At 47.7% G+C, this 13019-nt stretch overlaps 1 non-coding gene across 1 annotated transcript; it reads right to left on the bottom strand.

The window, feature by feature from the left end:
* Positions 1–5805: 5805 nt before the first annotated feature.
* On the bottom strand, positions 5806–5924 carry LOC137500635 (5S ribosomal RNA). The gene has a single exon (XR_011018143.1). It is a non-coding gene; the product is annotated as a 5S ribosomal RNA (ribosomal RNA).
* Positions 5925–13019: the final 7095 nt, after the last annotated feature.

The raw sequence follows: 13019 nt of genomic DNA, 5'->3' as shown, positions 1-13019 counted from the left end.
TAGTGATCTACAGAGGATCTTGTCTCATAAGTTTGACCTTGTCACACACATACGTGCGTCCGTTTCGATTTAGTGTAATAGCAATGTCTTTGGGTGTTTGATTTTATAGTAAACCTGCTCGTCCATATCGTGGATTTCCTGGATGAGTGGGTTATTTATTCCTGCCTGCTTGGCGTAGAACTGTTTAGCTGCCTTTTGGATTTCTTCCTTGAGTGTGGGTGTGCTTAACATTTGTCTAATAGTCCCGTTACTGATATGATATGGGACATCAGCTATCATCCTTAGTAGTTTATTTTGCTGTGTTTGTAGTTTTTCCAGGTATGTGTCCCGCACTGTTCCCCAGGCAGGGGCAGCATACATTGTCACGCTCCTGATGAGTGTTTTATATAACAAGAGTTTATTTGTCCTGTTTAATTTGGATTTACGGGACAGCAGACAGTATAGAGGTTGAGCTGCCTGCTTTGTTTTAGTTATGACTGATTCTACTTGGCTCTTGAAGGTCAGTTTTTTGTCCAGTAAGACGCCAAGATACTTTCCTTCAAGTGACCAAGGAATTTCAGTTCCGCTGAGCTGAATGTTAACTGTTTGTTTATGGTCATATCGTAGCGTATGTAGCACGGCTACCGTCTTGCTAGCGTTTAGTTTGATTCGCCATGTTTCCATCCAGTCATGGACTTTGTTAAGTGCTTCTTGCACTTTAGCCACTGCGATTTCTACTTTAAAGGAATCTGCCGTAATTAATGTGTCATCTGCATAAAGTGCAATTTCCGTTCCTTCCGTGTGTGGAATATCGGCTGTAAATAGGACATAGAGCAGGGGGCCTAAGATACTGCCCTGCGGCACGCCTGCCCTGATGTCCTTATGCATCGAATTTTTCCCGTTTAGGGAGACGTAGAATTTCCTGCTAGTGAGGTAATCCGCTAGGAGCCTCCAGTAGGTGTCATCTAGGTTAAGCCTTCGTAGTTTCAAGAGTAGTCCAGCAATCCATACCCTGTCGAAGGCTTCAGCTACGTCGAGGTATACCACTGGCCTGGCTCTCCTGTGGTTTAATGATTTAGTGATAATGTTTATTATTCTGATTAGTTGCTGCACCGTCGAATGTTCTGCTCTAAATCCAAACTGTTCATTTGGGATGGCCTTCCTGATACTTTCGGTTTCTAGTAGCCTGAGTTGTATGAGTTTTTCGAATAGCTTGGCTAATGCATCCAACAGGCTAATGTGTTCGCGCTCTCCCCTGGTTATCTGAGTGTATCAGGCTACTCGGACCGCGCAGGAAACAGCAGTGGCTGGCTGTCGGGTGGGTTGCGCGGCGACAAGTTGGGGACGTGCTTCCTAGCTCCTTTCTCGTGCTCCCTGCGTCTTTAAGGGGTGGGTTACAATCAGGGTTCGGTTAGGAAGGGATAGTCAAAGGTTTGACGCTGCTCCTCAGGTGGCAGAAGTACTCGTCACCTTGCTTCGGGCGTCCTGATGGAGGTGCGTTCGATGGGCAGCATTTCACCAGCCGCCTCTCCATGCCGACGTTTAGGGGCGGCCGTCGTCGTCGCGACGCCCCCGGGAGTGACCCCCTCTTACCTGAAGGAAGCCCAATCCTTCCTCTAGCAATGGAGCTGAACGGCCATCCTCAGGCTCTAACCCCTTCCGAGTGAGAGCAAAGGCAAGTCAGCCTTTAGGTAGTTTTCCACAGAGTGAAGCAGACCTGCTGTAATCTGCCTCTTGTAGCTTTGCTTGAAAGGACCTACAGGATAAAGGACATAAGTTAGAAGCTAGCCTCCATGACTCGTTCGACTCCTGCTTTCCTGCAGGTAGCGCCAATCTCGTAAAGTCCTAGCCTTTAGGCCTCTATTTATAAGGCTCTCAACTCTGTACAGTCTCTCACATCCAGCAGCTTTCAGCCCCTGTCGGGGGTCGAAAGCTCAGGTTGGGAAAAGGGACAGCCTGCCCAAGGGAACCTCTAGATGTTTCTTAGGGCATAATTAAATTTCCAGTTCGCTACAGAGCCTGTACCGCCTCAGGAGAGGCTTCACCCCTCGCCTGCTGGATGGAGGCATTGTGAGTCGTATCTTACTGCCTCCAGTGGGCTGCGAAGGCAGGATTGAGAACACCGTGACGGAGGAAGGGGCAGTCAGTCCAGACTCTTCAAAGAACAGATTTCCTGTACCAGGAGATGATAAGTCTGTCAGTTTGATAGACCTGGCAACATCCCTTACCTTCGGTCAAATTTCTTTAGGATGAGAGACCCTTTGAGACAGCAACTCAGCAGATTTATTGGATGGATGGAAGGAAGGAAGGAAGGAAGGAAAGAAGGAAGGAAGGAAGGAAGGAAGGAAGGAAGGAAGGAAGGAAGGACCATGGTTTCCCAACAAACTTCTCTGCAAGACATTGCCACAACTTACAAGGAAAAAATGTAAAGGTTTGAGGTGCTGCAACACTCATACAGCTAACATCTCACTTAAATGGTCCTGAAAGAAAGAAAGAAAGAAAGAAAGAAAGAAAGAAAGAAAGAAAGAAAGAAAGGAAAATAATAATAATAATAATAATAATAATAATAATAATAATAATAATAATAATAATAATAATAAGAAGAAGAAGAAGAAGAAGAAGAAGAAGAAGAAGAAGAAGAAGAAGAAGTTGTGTTTAATGACCCTTCAATAGGAGTTTATTTTTTGAGAGAAGCTCTTGTTTTTACCTTGAATATGTATACTCTGAACGAGGTGAAGCAGAATTTGAAGCCAACTGATCGCGCCGAGACTCGATCTTGCTACCCACCTTCATCATACAGAGTAGCGTATGATGATGATGATGATGATGATGATGATGATGATGATGATGATGGTAGTAATAACTGTATCCAAAATTCAGGTAACATCAGTTTTTACTCGCAAAATGGTTTCATGATTTCTTTGGCTAAGAGAACCATGCGGTAACCCTAACCTCGAAAATGAATTGTCGCTCTCGATTTATAAGATGCCCTTTCTTTCTTCGGCCTAGTCGCTATCTAGTCGGCAGTCGTTTGAAATCGTGCAGGTTTCTGCATGGTTCGACGTGCGTATCCTACTAGCAGTTGAAGTCAGCGTGAAATTAAGTACAGTACAGTAACTATGTGTAAGATCTCCTTCACTTGGTGAGACAAGTTGTAGGGCCAAATAAAGGTACAGAGAGCAGAGAGAGCATAACATAACATAACATAGAGCTAAATATGCACTGTACTTGGGTTGATGGTGTATTATACTGAACGCCCTCTTCCCCCCCCCCTGCCATTACATCTTTACTGAATGATTCTGCACAACGTTCCCTGCTGTTAATATTAATCCCCTACTGGGTTTTAGCTTAACGGTATCACTCGGTAATCATCATCATCATGACAGCCTCTGTCCTTCATGCTAAAAATCAGCTGCAGAGAAAAGGACCCTTTGTGTTCTTGCCATTATTATTATTATTATTATTATTATTATTATTATTATTATTATTATCATCATTATCATTTACCTCAGCGAATGAAAGCCCATGTATGAACATTTTTTTGTACATAAGCAACGATCAGCTGTTTTACCGACACCTTGTAATCTAAGAAAGAAAGAAAGAAAGAAAGAAAGAAAGAAAGAAAGTAAGTATAGGGGTACCTAACCACTCCTGAAAACTACTTTCATTGAAGGTTGTACTAGGCCAAACTCTAGAGACCTCTTACTAAATGGTACCATACTACAGGGCAGGTGTAAAAAATAGTTAATGAAACCGTATAATGAAAGGTACAGACTTAAGAGCAAGTGGCGTACTGGCTTATTATCCCTCCCTTCCAGGACCCTTCTTGCAACCACTAACCACCACCTACACCCCTGCCCAAGCAGTATTCGAGCATCGGGCTGGGTGATGTGGTCGCCTTAGAAGTTTGTGCTAGACAATACCCCAAAGAAAGCAGTTGGTTTAAGACAGGCAATAAAGTTTTAAGTTTTACTCCTCTTCCCTCAAATATGAAGAGAGGTACACCATAATGAGGGGTACTAAGCCATTTAAATTCATGACAGAGACCTGATGATTCTTAGCCCTGCTGATCTAGGGTGACACTTGATATAACCAGGCCAGACCCAGTACCTGAATATTTTTAGGTTATCCAAGCCAAACCTGGGTTATATATTGCCCAAAATATGTAGCATCTACCCTGTAATTAGAAGATGCAGCTGTGACTTCACGACTGGTGATGATATAACGGTGCACAATTGAGCATGTTAGGTATTAGTAGATCCACGATCAGCCCTAGCCGTGTCTGATGCAGAAATCCTAACCTGACTTGGGAAGAACGGTAACTTATTTCTTTCTTTCTTTCTTTCTTTCTTTCTTTCTTTCTTTCTTTCTTTCCTTGAACGCTAGCCTGTAGTAGTAAGGCAAGAGGCAGTGATCAGGTGGTCAGCAAATGGACACATTATTGCTTGAGTTCGAAATTGTCCACTGCCTTAAGTAATAGTCGTATTAGTAGCAGTAATGGTGGTGGTGGTACTACTAGTAAGGTTATGTTCACTATTATCTTACGCCTTTCGTAGATGCCGAGGTGCCGGAAGTTTGTCCCGCAGGAGTTCTTTTTATGCGCCCATATCTGCAGACCATCGAAATATCACGCGAGTGAGCCGGTGTCGAACCTGTCAAGTAGGGCTCAGAATGGTCTAATTTTAATTCTAGGACGGTAACAGTAACTATCCGGAGTTCCGATTCGTTCTACTCAATTTATCACTTGCCAAAAGATCGGTCAGCTGACGTACAAACAACAAAAACGAGTGCTTTCCTCCCTTCACCTAACCTAAAACGTCACGACTCTTTGAACTAACCCTTGTCGTCAAAAGGTTACCTTCTCAGTCTTATTTGAAGGGCGTCTCGTCTTTGATAGAAATGAAAGAGTTTTACAAGTTCCTAGGCTTCAAAACTACGTTACATCGCAACACACGCACTTCGAAGATAGCGGGCTGTGTGTAGGCCACTGTACTGCACTGGTGCCCTACCGTTCGTAAGGAAGCCCGGGAGAGACACGAGCGTACTACAAACTTGTAACTTATTGCCGAACCGTGTCGTAATTTGAATAGCTACTTACCTGGAAGAACATAAAAGGAAATTGTTCGACTCTTTGAGGGGCTGCTAAATGCCGCGGTCGGTTGCTAGGACATGGCTTTCATTGTAATCACGACAGTGTCGATGACGTTGCATGGAAACCACCTTCCTCGCGATTTTCAAGGTGGGCGGGGAGTTTGGAAGCCTCGTTCCGCCCTTTAATAATCTTAATATTGGGAGAAATAGGACGTAGAATGATGTTATGTGCCATAAGAGGCCTGCAGGATAAGCTACACTAACCTAAAAGAATAAGAACAGCAAGTTTAGACATAGGGACGTACGATAGGAGGTACGAAAGTTAAAATCCTGGCACGAGTAATTGGAAGCGGTGCTAGGCTCAGCAAGGGTCCCCTAGGTCGACACACACACACACACACACACACACACACACACACACACACACACAGAGAGAGAGAGAGAGAGAGAGAGAGACGAATAATAATAATAATAATAATAATAATAATAATAATAATAATAATAATAATAATAATGATGTCGCCGCCGCCAGGTTAGGCCGGTCACCTAGGAGGAAATGCAATACTACGCTAAGCTTCGTTCCTGTATAGCCACACGGGGTCGAAGAGCAGCAAAAGGTCTAGCTAGTTTCAGACGTAACAAAAAACGTGATTTAAGCAATTTCTGCTGGCCTGAGGCAAAAGTTGAAAGTAAGTTGTCGTACTGGGACTGGGAAACTTGGTAAAAAGGGAATTGAGCCAACGGCACGTGGTGTTCCCAAGCGGTCACCCATCCAAGTACTGACCACGCCCAATGTTGCTTAACTGCGGTGATCGGACGAGAACCGGTGTATTCAACATGGTATGGCCGTTGGCGAGAGAACGGAGCTTGAAACGTCCATACGAACCGCAAAGCGAGTTTCCTGGAGGTCTTTGTGGCGCGGGGGCGTTGGCAATGGTGCAGGGGTGTGCTCGGAGGTCGCCGTCGCGGAGCGGGCGCGGGTGGTTGTCGCGCTCCGCGGCGAAACGTAACCTAACTCGACTTAACCCCACTTCTCGTAACCTAACCCCAAAAAAACGCGCACACACCCACACGGGAAGTGTCTAGGGTTGTAATAATAATAATAATAATAATAATAATAATAATAATAATAATAATAATAATAATAATAATAATTACTGAAGGTGGTTGTGAAGGGGCCGGCGCTGTAGCGCAGGGGCAGCGTGCCTGCCTCGTAGCTGGGGGGCCCGGGTTCAATTCCCGGCCAGGCAAAGGAATTTTACCTCGTTCTAATGGCTGCTTTGAGGTCCACTCAGCCTGCTTGCTTAGGGGCTGTAGTGCCATGGGGGTTGGTCTGGTTTTCATTGTAAAGGACAAAGCAGGAGGATTTTTAGCAATAAGGTAATGCAGTAGTAGTAGTAGTAGTAGTAGTTCTTCCCTCGTTAGCTTATGATTTGAATGTTTTGCACTGTCTTTCGATGTATATGAAGTAGGACAGATAGATAAAATCAGAGTGGAGTTGATAACAAGGCTAACAGATGCTGCTCTTTTTTTTAAAGGTGTGGTGGCCCTGAAAAGGGCCGTTTGTTAAGAATGCAGCAAGGCAGAAAACCTGGCACCTTACTTGGAGCTGGTGTATTTGGTAACTGCCTTGGTACCCTCACTGACGGCGTGCTTGGCCAGCTCACCGGGCAACAGGAGGCGGACGGCAGTCTGGATCTCCCGACTGGTGATGGTGGAGCGCTTGTTGTAGTGGGCCAGACGGGAAGCCTCAGCGGCGATGCGCTCGAAGATGTCGTTGACAAAGCTGTTCATGATGCTCATCGCCTTGCTGGAGATGCCAGTATCAGGATGTACCTGTTTAAGCACCTTGTAGATGTAGATGGCATAGCTTTCCTTCCTCTTGCGCTTCTTCTTCTTGTCTCCCTTGGAGATGTTCTTCTGGGCCTTGCCGGCTTTCTTGGCTGCCTTTCCGCTTGTCTTGGGTGGCATGGTTGTCTCGGATGTCTCCTAGAAAGTAAATTTTGCGGGCCCCTTGCAATTCTTTTTAAGACCGAGAGGGCTGCATGCGACTAGCCAATGAGCGCAAGCTTACTGCAGCCTTATTGGTTGGCTCGTAACGTTGAGCAACCTTGCAGGCTACAAAACTGGTGCGCAGAGTGATTCGGTATCATTTTTTTTTTTTTTTTTTTTTTTTTTAATACCGAGAGGGCTGCATGCGACTAGCCAATGAGCGCAAGCTTACTGCAGCCTTATTGGTTGGCTCGTAACGTTGAGCAACCTTGCAGGCTACAAAACTGGTGCGCAGAGTGATTCGGTATCAAACTGAGCGGATCTGCTGTACGAGTGTGCTTGGTGAGTGCGCGCAGTGATAGTTGTACTGACGGGCGAGATCGGTGTGTTGCGGGTTGCCTGCTGCTAGTCACCCCGCGCTGCTATTGGCTCTCTGGTACGACCGAGCGACCCAACGATGGACACGGCTGGTCCCCCGCCTGGCGGCGGGGACACCAAGAGGAAACGGGCCCCGGCTTCGATGACGACCCCTGCTACGGACTCGGACACTGGTTTGGTAAAGTTGACGGAGGTTGCTGGTTCAACCCCCAGCACCTCTACGATTACTCTCCTGCCGGAAGGCACCACTTTAGATGACCAGGCTCGCTTATTGGCCTCTTTTGCCGCTGCCAAAGCTGCTGAAGATAGTCAGTGGAAAACGGCTCGGATGGTGAAGGGCAAATCTAGACCCCGCTATGTCCTAAAAAAGAGAACTGCTAACGGCCAAACATTAGTTTATAATAAGGATTTAAATTCATACGCCCCTCTTTCGGCCCTACCCACCAGTGGTAGCAACGGTCCAGAGGCACTAGTGCCTGCCCAGTCGCCTACTCCCCGGACGGCGACCGAGGCCGCCCCCTCGACCAGCGCCTCCCGTTCGGCGCCACCACCGTCTGTGTGTGACGGGAATGGGACTGCCACGACAACCGCTCCTGGTGGAGAGGTCGAGCATATGGACACCACGGGCCCCCCCCACCCAAGAAAAAGTCGCTGCCGCCGGTAGTTGTCTTTGATAAGACCAACTATCAGCAGCATTTCAGGTATTTGCAACAGCGGTGCACTGGTGACCTTAGGGTCATCAACACAAGGGAGGCCCTCAAATATCATGTCGACAACGAGGAGGACTATCAACTGTTGACAAAATATTTCGACTCCACCAATGCTCACTTTTACACTCACCAGCTGCCCTCCAAGCGGCTGTTGAAGGTAATCATCCGGAATATCGTGTCAACAGTTGATATCGATTGGGTCAGGGAAGAGCTGATTGCGCTTGGCTATCAACCCAAGGACATTTATCAATACACCAGGAGGGATGCCACCACCCAAAAGGTTATCCCCCTCAGCGTAATCAGTGTCACGCTTCCTAATGAGGAATTTTCCAAAACCATTTACTCTGTTCACTACTTGTGTGGTGCCAAGGTAAAAATTGAGGCTTACCGAGGCAGGGAAGGACCTTCCCAATGTTTCAAGTGCCAGAGACTGGGGCACACTGCCAATTACTGTAAAATGCCTTTAAGATGCGTTAAGTGCGGAGATAACCACTTGGCTGCGGCCTGCCCGCTCACACCGGAGGCTTCCGCCAAGTGCGTTAATTGTCAGGGGGAACATCCAGCTTCGTGGCGAGGGTGCAAACTCTTTCGGGAGGCTGTAACTAAACAGAAGACTGCGGTGCAACTGAAAGCCCAGAAGAAGAGTGCACTGCCACCCTCAAAACCTGTGACCGAGGGGGTTTCGTTCGCGAGCCTCTTCGGTGGCGCTGCTGCCCCCTCATCATCTCCCACTCCCTCCCCTAGTAGTACTGGAAACTCCTTCCCCGACCTCGGCGGTTTAGCTGACATCATCGATCTGCTTCGGCAGATTGATTTTTTCAGACTTATCCCTATACTCAAGGATACCATGACAAAATTGAGCTCGTGCAATAGCACTCTTGACAAAATCCTGGTGCTGATTGATGCCGCTATGCGGTATTTCTCAGCCCCTTAGACGACGCGACTGACGCCACGGACTATGGACTTAAGGGTTGGTGCTTGGAATTGTCAAAGTGTTGTCGGTGAGAGATATGAGCTTGAGGCTTTTATCTCTGACCATAACCTAGACATCATGCTACTTGGTGAGACGTTTCTAAAGGAGCATATGCCTTTCAAAATTAAAAATATGGTAGTCTACCGGAAAGACAGAGTCGGGATGAAGGGCGGGGGTGTTGCTGTGCTGGTTAAGTCTAGTCTTACCCATCACGTCCTCGACCCCCTCCCCCACTCCGTACTGGAATCCCTCGGGATTGAAATCCGACATCGGGACTATCATTATCGCTTATTTACAGCATACCTGTCACCTAATGCACCCTTCAATCTGGTGGAACTAAATGCTCTTTTGGAGAACCCTAGCCACGTACCCACCATAGTGGCTGGTGACCTCAATTGCAAGCATCCCGACTGGAACTCCAGGGTAGCCAATCCTCGGGGGAGAATCTTAAGTGCTTACATGAGAGACAGTGACGTCAAGGTGTGTGCTCCCACGGAGCCCACAATATACCCGGCTAATGGGTTACCTGACGTCATTGATGTGACCGTATCAAAATATTATAACAGAACAATTGATTTTGTTGTTCCACATGAATTGAATTCTGACCACAATCCCATTGTTTTCAATCTTGTCTGGGAGCGCTTGGAGGGGCCAACTCGTTCGATCCCTCCCATCAACTTGGACTACCACAAGTTCAGGAAACATGTGGATCGAAATTTTAAACCTTTTGACATCCGCACCCGGGATGATGTTGACCGGGCAGTCGAGCATCTTACTGGTAAGATTCTCAATGCACGGAAACACATCCAGGCTGTTGCCCGAAATTCTCGTTCGGCCCGCGGTCCACAAGTTGAGGAGGGCCTACCCGATCTCCTCAAGGATTTGATCAAGATCAAAAATCTCTATCGGAAGAGATGGCAACTCTATCGCGACCCAGATGACAAGGCAGAATACCAGGAACTTGCCCGTGTCGTCCGCCAACGGCTGCTGGAACACAAGATTGAAAAATGGGAAGAACTCTGTCGCACTCTCACTGAAAACGACTCAGACCGTGAGTTTTGGAGGGTTACTCGCAGTCTGACTCGAACACGAGAACCCCGTCGAGCACTTCACGGCCGCCGGGGTCTCGTTTTCTCCCCTCTGGAGAAAGCTGAAGCTTTCGCTGACTCCATTGAGAGTCAGTGTGTAGTACACTACACCCGCCACGATGACGACCGTACCGACCGACAGATTGAACGAAAAGCTTCAGCTCTCAGGCAAAGTAGGACGCCACGAGACACTGTGACTGACATCACACCAGCGGAGGTCCGCCGGTGTATCAAAGGACTTAGTGAGAATAAGTCTCCCGGGGCTGATAGGGTCACTGTTAAAGAAATCAAGTCCCTCCCATACAGGGCTGTGGTATTTCTAGCTGCCCTCTTCACGGCCTGCCTTTCCCTGGGTTATTACCCAACGGCCTGGAAGACGGCAAAGATTTGTCTGATTCCCAAGCCGGGGAAAGACAGGCTCTTTCCACAGAATTACCGCCCTATCAGCCTTCTCTCCCACTTGTCCAAAATTTTCGAGAGACTTATTCTCAAACGCCTCAATTCATACCTTGTAACCAGTAGGATATTGAGACCGGAGCAGTTTGGTTTCCGGGCCAAACGCTCAGCTCCATTGGCGGTATTGCGCCTGGTCCAATATGCTACGAGATCGTTCACATTACGGCGTAGCGTGCCAGCGGTCTTTTTCGATGTCGATAAAGCTTTTGATACCGTCTGGCACGATAATCTACTTGTGAAACTGGGGGAATTATACAAAGTCCCTCTCTACCTACTCAAAATTATTCAGTCCTATCTTCGGGATCGACAGTTTTTTGTCACCTGCGATGGTGAGAACTCCACCCCTCGGCGCTTATTGGCAGGAGTGCCTCAGGGAGGGGCACTATCGCCTACCTTGTACGCCCTATATGTGAACGATCTCCCCAAGGTAGCGGGAGTAGAAATTCAGCAATACGCTGATGACATTGCAGTTTATACCGCTCAGCGAAGATATTGTGATGCCACAGCGAAAATGCAAGCCTGGATTAATCAATTTTTATCCTGGTGTACCAAGAACAAGGTCAAAATTAACCCGGACAAAACCCAGGCAATCCTCTTTTCGAAGCGGCGTCCGAGGTTTTGTCATCTTAAAATCCGGCGCACCGAGCTGCCATGGTTGAGCCGTGTCAAGTACCTTGGTATGACCCTGGACAAAGCACTAACCTGGAGATGGAATGTGGACCAGGCATTACAGCGAGCCAACGCCAGAACAGTAGCATTGCGCCCTCTGCTGCTGAATCGGCATCTCGGCGATCGTATCAAGAGGTCCTTGTACCTTGCGTGCGTTCGACCTATCTTCCTATATGGCTGTGAGGCCTGGTGCTACATGGCCAAGACGCACATTCGGCGACTCCAGGTGTTCCAGAACAAGGTACTGCGGCGCATGACCGGTTCACCATGGTACACATCAAATTTGAGGATTCGTCAGAATCTCCAAATCCCCACTGTCCAGCAGCAGATCTTCAAACAGGTTAGGATGACAAGATCTCGGATCACCCTGATTCAATCGAATGATGAGGGTCTTCTCTTGCTCAAACGGGTCATCAGGACCAAGAAGCCAACAACACGTTACCGCCACCGCGGCCCTTGGCTCCTGTATACCAAATTCTAGTTTCGGCCTTTTCCAAATTTTTCACAACGTTGTTCAGGTAATCACTAAAAGGTACTAAATTCTGTTTCAATAAGACTGACCCACTTCCTAGTTGACATCATGTTATGGCCCAGCGATGAGGGGGTTTCAATTCTGCCCCACCTTCTCCGGTGGGAAAGAGTGATTTTTCCCCCGCCAGTGTAGGTAACTCGCGACTTTTTCTGACTCATCAGGTAACCACGGAAACAGATGAGTAAGAGGGCATATTTTTTCGCCCTGGGGCTCCCATATACTTGATCTCACTAGAAAAAAAAAAAAAAGATTCGGTATCATTCATCATTGATCATTCATCATTCATTCACTTCGCTTCGGTGAGCCGTCCGGGTCAGCTGCTTGTTCGCTCCGCTCCGTCGTAAGAAGAAAGAAGAAGCTTGCCTGCTTGCTGGCGAAAGCGTTGTGCTACGTGCTGGGTTGCACAGACACTCCAGCTACTCCGTGCTCACTTCATTGTGATACGGGCTAGTAAAGAGCTATTGTCTTGGGTTGTTTTCACATTCAATTGTGATACAGCCTACCCTGTGAGCATTTGTCTGGTCTGTGCTTACCCTGCCACGTGCCCGCGATCGCCCTGTAGTGACGAGGGACAAGGTCAACTTCTTTGTCTCGGGCTGCCTGTGGGGCCCTGCCTGGGGAGCGCTTCCTGGAATCCTGCTCTCACCTGCCCGACTGGACTTCTCCTGCTGTGGCTGCTGTGTCTTCTGCTGCTCCCCGTACTGAGACTGGTAGTGTTAGGTGAGCGAATTAGAGTCTCAGTGCGGGCCTTAGGCCTAGTCGTAGGTACCCGATTTTCGTCGCCCCGGCGGCCATCATAAACTACAGTCCGTAACCTTGGTGAACTACTGCTCGTGGCTTGTCTGTGGCCCTAACCACTTGAAAAACTTGCCCTGTCACGACAGTACCAACAAGGTTACATCACTCCGTCCACCTACGGGTGTTTGACATCCCCCCCCCCCCAGTTTCTCGCTCCACACGTTCTACGTAATTCGACTGCATTTCTGTTGGTATAATACAACATACCACTGACTGCGTGCCCCCTCTTAGGACCCCCCCCTCCTGCTACGGCAGGAGGCCCGAAATCTTATTATTATTATTACTGCTGAATATCCACATTGGATACCGATGTCAATACTATTATTATTATCAGTACTTTTCAGCTCTAAGTC

The sequence above is a fragment of the Anabrus simplex genome, chromosome 4 (genome assembly GCF_040414725.1).
Source record: "Anabrus simplex isolate iqAnaSimp1 chromosome 4, ASM4041472v1, whole genome shotgun sequence".
NCBI lineage: Eukaryota > Metazoa > Arthropoda > Insecta > Orthoptera > Tettigoniidae > Anabrus > Anabrus simplex.
The sequence above is the reverse complement of the archived record's forward strand: the minus strand, read 5'-3'. Positions and strand labels throughout refer to the sequence as shown.